Source organism: Myotis lucifugus, unplaced genomic scaffold, assembly GCF_000147115.1.
Source record: "Myotis lucifugus unplaced genomic scaffold, Myoluc2.0 scaffold_56, whole genome shotgun sequence".
Classification (NCBI taxonomy): Eukaryota; Metazoa; Chordata; class Mammalia; order Chiroptera; family Vespertilionidae; genus Myotis; species Myotis lucifugus.
The window spans coordinates 6830157-6835159 of NW_005871104.1; the positions used below are offsets into that span (position 1 = coordinate 6830157).

General features: G+C 54.8%; 2 protein-coding genes across 4 annotated transcripts in view; one reads left to right on the top strand and one right to left on the bottom strand.

Moving 5' to 3' along the window:
* RBM22 (RNA binding motif protein 22) overlaps window positions 1-5003 on the top strand; it is an 80671-nt gene that overhangs the window by 66881 nt on the left and 8787 nt on the right. The gene's annotated exons all lie outside the window — the stretch shown is intronic.
* Window positions 1-5003, bottom strand: part of SYNPO (synaptopodin) — a 46638-nt gene that overhangs the window by 24941 nt on the left and 16694 nt on the right. The gene's annotated exons all lie outside the window — the stretch shown is intronic.

The window sequence follows — 5003 nt, forward strand, 5'->3', positions numbered from 1 at the left end:
CCCGGCCTAGCGCCGCCCCCTCGCCGCCCGCCCCTCCCGCCCTCCGAGTGCGACGTCCCCCCACCCCACCCCGACGGTCCGGCCTCCGTTCCTCGGTCCCCAATCTCTCCATCTTTCCTCCCCCTTTGCCTCACTCTCTGCGTCGGGTTGTCTGCCTCCGTTTCCTCCTCCTTTTCACATCTCTAGGTCACCCCTTCTGCTTTCTGTTCCACTAGTTTCTTCAAGACTTCCCATCCACCTCACCTCCACCTTTTCTCTCTGTCCCCGCCATACCCCCCACCCCCACTTCAATCTGTCTTTGTGATTCTTTCCCGATAACTAGCGCCGCCTCCCTCTCCCCCACGTTCAGACCGGGTGCAGGACCCTCTGCAGCCCACCTTCCTCCCCTCAGCCCCAGTGACTAGACTAGAACTTAGGGAGATGAGAACTGAGGGAGGCTGTCAACCTCCCCCCCCACCTCCCTGCAGCCTGGGGCTGTCCCCCGACTTAACCAGTGGGCCAGCAACAAGGGCGGTAAAGCCCTGTGTCCCTTGGGCTTCAGTTCCCCATCTTTTCATTGAACTAAACTCCACCGGGACTGAGCCCAGCAGAGCCGTGGCAGGCAGCAGTCAGTGTGATGGGAATCACATGGGATGCTGCTAAAAGTCGAGAGTCCCACATTCTGGTGCCCCTGCCCAGGGAAGGGGAGACGTACGGGGCTGGGAAACCGGCCTGAGAACAAGCACCCTTCACTCTCCCAACAATTTGGACACAAAACCACACGTGGAAAGATGCTGGCCTGGGTTTTCACCGAAGTTTCCCTGGGTTCCAAGTACCCCGGCCCTTCAACCAGGGTGGTTCCACTTTCATTTGTCTTTTATGTCAAGTTCTTTCTGTGCTTAGATTTCTGCTAAAGGAAGTCAGAATCGTGCTGCTGTGTACCCAAACACGGAGTTGCAGGTGGCCTGGTTTGGGGACATTCCCTAGCCCCAGTGGGCGGGCTCAGAGTGCAGGTCAGGTGACAGAGGACAAGCCCTCCCTGGCCGCTCTGCCTCCTGGGTCACAGAGAATCCCCCTGTCACCGCGGATGCTCTTGTGCTGGGCCTGCCCCAGGTGGGGTGGGAGGCACAGAGGGGCCCTGGAGATTGGCATGAGGCAGGGTGTGTTGCCTGCCCTGTGAGTGTGTGTGCAAAGAAAGTGGCTACAGCCCAGCCTGCGGGAAACCAGGAAACAAACTGTGTGGGTGAGAGAGAGAGGAGAGAAAGGCTAGGATTACTGTGTGGGTGGGTATGAAAGGGAAAGAAATGGGAAAAGGAAGGAGGACAGAAAGTAGTTCGTTCTGTACGTAGGTGTGTGACCGTGGGCGTGCAAGAGTGGATATGCCTGTAAAAGAAAATGTGTGCATATGTAAGAGAGATTTCAAAGTGTAGGTGTGTGAGCAAGAGAAAATGGAGAAAAGACCATGATTTAACCTGTATCTAAGGGAGGGAATCTGTGTGCTTGTATGTTTTAGGTGGGACTATAGCTATGTATGCAAATCTGATACATGTGAAAGGCATGTATGGTCGGGGAGTTTGTGGGAGGGTGTTTATGGATGTATACCCCATGCATGGGTGTGTGGGTGCCTGAGGGCATGCACCTGTGCACATGTGTGCATGTGTGTGCAGATGTGAGTATACACACGTTTGCATAACAACATGATGTGTATACACTATGTATGTTTACATGCATGTTTGTGTGTGTGTTCGTGTACATGTGAGGTATACATGAACCAGTGAGCCCTGCTCCCACACCATCACCCTCCTATTACTGTCCCTGTAGAGTTGGGGAGTGGGAGGAGCAGTGGGTGGCGCCCTACCTCTCTGACTGCCCTCTCTCCCAAGGACTGAGGAGCAGGGGCCATGTCCTTGGCCAGTGACCACCGTCAGCTCTTATCATGGGCACGGATTCCTCTGCCTCCTCTAGATAGACATGGCCAGGGGCAGGGCTCATCTGACAACCCAGATCCACCCCAGAGGCTCAGGCAGTGTCCTCCAGATACCCCAAACCCCCAAAACCAAGCTGCCTGGAGAGGAGGGGAAGTCACCTTCCCAAAGCCACGAGTGAGGTCAGCGTGAACCCTACGCCTCCCTGAGTGTCTCCACGGGGGAGGAAGATGGCTTCGCAGAACCCCCTGCCATCCCCTCGAGCCTGAGCAACCTTTTCCCAGCCCCATGTGGGTGGAAGAACTCAGCCTGCTGCCTCAGCTCCATGGAGACAAGGCAGTACAGAGGGTAGTGTAAAGCATGGACCACACCTCCCAGGCTTCAACTCTTAGCTCCTCCAGCCTCAGGCCTGAGACTTGGCCTTAGTTTCCTTATCTATGAAGCAGAGATAAGAAACATGAACTTCTTAGGGTTATTTAGAGGATGAAATGAAGTAAGCCACACACTCATTTTGCCTTGGTTTCCTCATCTGTGAAACAGATAAAAAAAAAGTATGAATTTTCTAGGGTTAGTTAGATGAAATGAAGTAACCCATGCAAAGCATTTAGCACAGAGCCTGGCGGCTGAGCTGGGAGGAAGAAGCCCTGGGTTCTAGCTCTAGCTTTGCCACCGACTTACTGTGTGACTTTGAACAAGTTGATTGCCATCTCTGGGCTTCAGAGTCTCCACAGATTATCTCCACAGGGATCTCAATGAGTCCTTCCTGTTATGACCAGCTGAGACTTTGCAGAGAGGACATACTCTGGGCCTCATGAGGCTCTCTTGGTGAGCTGTGGACTAAGGAGTGAGGGCTGAGGCCTAATAATGAGCCCTACATGACACTTTCCTTCCCTCATATATTCTCCCCAGTTGGCAGCAGCTGGTGGCAGGGAACTTGAACTGCTGCCCACCTCATCTGTCTGTACCCCCTGACTCTCCAGCCTGCCAAGGACCCCATTCTGCCCTGCTCAGCTGGTACTCAGGCCTTAGAGCAATGGCACTGGTACCCACCCATCCAAGTGGTGGGTACCCGAGGCAGAAGATGTCATGACCCATACTTAAAGCTGTCAAGAGAGGCAGTTATAATTGTGGAAGGACGGGTGTAATTGTCTGAAGATGCTTATAGTCCTCTAGGGGAACAGGAGGAAGCTTTAAAAGGAAGCCCTAATCCACTAATAACCTGGCAACTCCATTGGCCTCTTCCCTCCGGATCTCCGGGCAGAGAGAAGGGACTCTGACCACTCCCTTTCCCAACGGAGCAGAAGGCCAGTGTGGCTCTGGCCCCAGAGCACCCGATTTCTACTCTCCTGCAAGAGCCAGCCCCCTTCCTGCCTCCACCTCTGAGGAGTCTTCCCTGCCATTCCTCCTCCCGAGGTCACTCTGCCTCCTCTGTCCCTAGAAATGTTCAGGGCAGAACTGGAGGACCATCTGGCTGGGTGTTTAAGAGAGGAATGAACTAGACTGTGAGGCAAGAGCACGCTCTTGGTCTCAGCTCCAACACGGACTTGGTGACCTTGAGCAGAGGACCTCAGTCTCCGAGCCTCAGTTGCCTCGCCTGTACAATGGGAACATTCGTGCCCTGAGAGGCTGTAGTGAGATCAATGAGAAGGCGACACTAACGATCTAGCTCCATATGAGAAGACGATCTATCTGCGCAGGGAGAGAGGAAACAGCACATGAGGCAGCTCGCTGGCCGCTCCGGCTGAGTTCCTGAGACCTGTCCCCTTAGGTCGCCCTGAGAACTGGCTGGGGGTCCAGGTCCCACACACGTCCATGGGAAAGTGCCAAGCTCCAGGATTCATTAATATAGTTCCTTCTTCTCCCTTCTCCTTCTATGGTCTCTTCCACTCCAGGTGTCAGCAGACCACACTTCTCCCTTATAAATCCAGAATACAGTGGTGGCCACGGCCAAAGCCCCTTATTGAAAAAAAAAAGCTGTGACTAGATCATGGCTTAGCTGCTTGCTAGCCATGAATCTAGGACAAACCACATATGTTCTCTGATCCGCAGTCTTCTCATGTGTGTATGGGAGAGAATAACAGAATGTCCCTCCTGGGATCCTTATGAGGAGAAATGAAATGACATGTGTAAAGCTCTTAGCGCCGTGGGCCTGGCACATAGGGCTTAACAAGTAATAGCTGTTGTATTGTTGAGCAGATGAGGGGCATTTTAACGATTAACATCTTTACATGCTTTTCTAGGTTACTCTAACATTTCCAGAGCCTTGCCCCATCTAAGATCACTGTAGCTCACAACAGCTCTGTGAAGGAGAGAGGGCTCATGTTTGTATTCACTTTCACAGATGAAGAAACCGAGGCTCACCCAAGGGCAGGGATTGGCTGGGGTTTGGCTAGTCGGTCCCAGAACCAGCACCCGTGTCTCCTGGCCCCCAGCCCTGGTCTGTGAGAGGGAAGGCAGCAAGTCCCGGGCTTGCAGGCTCCAGGGGGACTGAGTGTGGGCTGACGCTGGTGTGAGGGCCCACCTGCAAGTTCAAGGCTGCGGGGCCCTCCTCCTTCCTGCCCCAGATGCATTGACAGCCCCTCACTGTGTGACCCAAGTGTGGGAGGTGGTGGGGGGTGGCCATGGGGGTGGGTGATCAGAGCCCGGAAAGAATTATTTCAGAAAAAAAGAGTGGGCAGGATGGCTGGTGAGATGCCAACCGGGGCGTCAGCAACGCCCGCAGAGAAATGAAGTGTTCCTTCAGTTTTCTGACGCACAAGCCCTCCTGGGCCTGAGCGAGCGCGGCCCGGTTCACGTCCTCCCCATCTGGACCCACTTCAGCGTTTCCATGGGCCAGCGGGCGGTGGAGGTGATTCAGCGTCGATTTCCCTGACCCGCCCTGCTCTGAGGATGCCTGCCGCCTGTGATCGCCCTTCCTGCCTTCCTTCCTTCTGTGCGGGCAGCTCGCACGGAGCTCTCCCCCACCCCTGTGGTTGGGTCCTCACCGCAGCCCAGGTGATGTGGGTGCTGCCTCTGTCCTCTCTACCAGATGGACAACCGAGGCCTGGGTGAGGAGTGTGCGTCCGGCTCGGCCACCGACAAGGCTGAGTGACCTGGTCC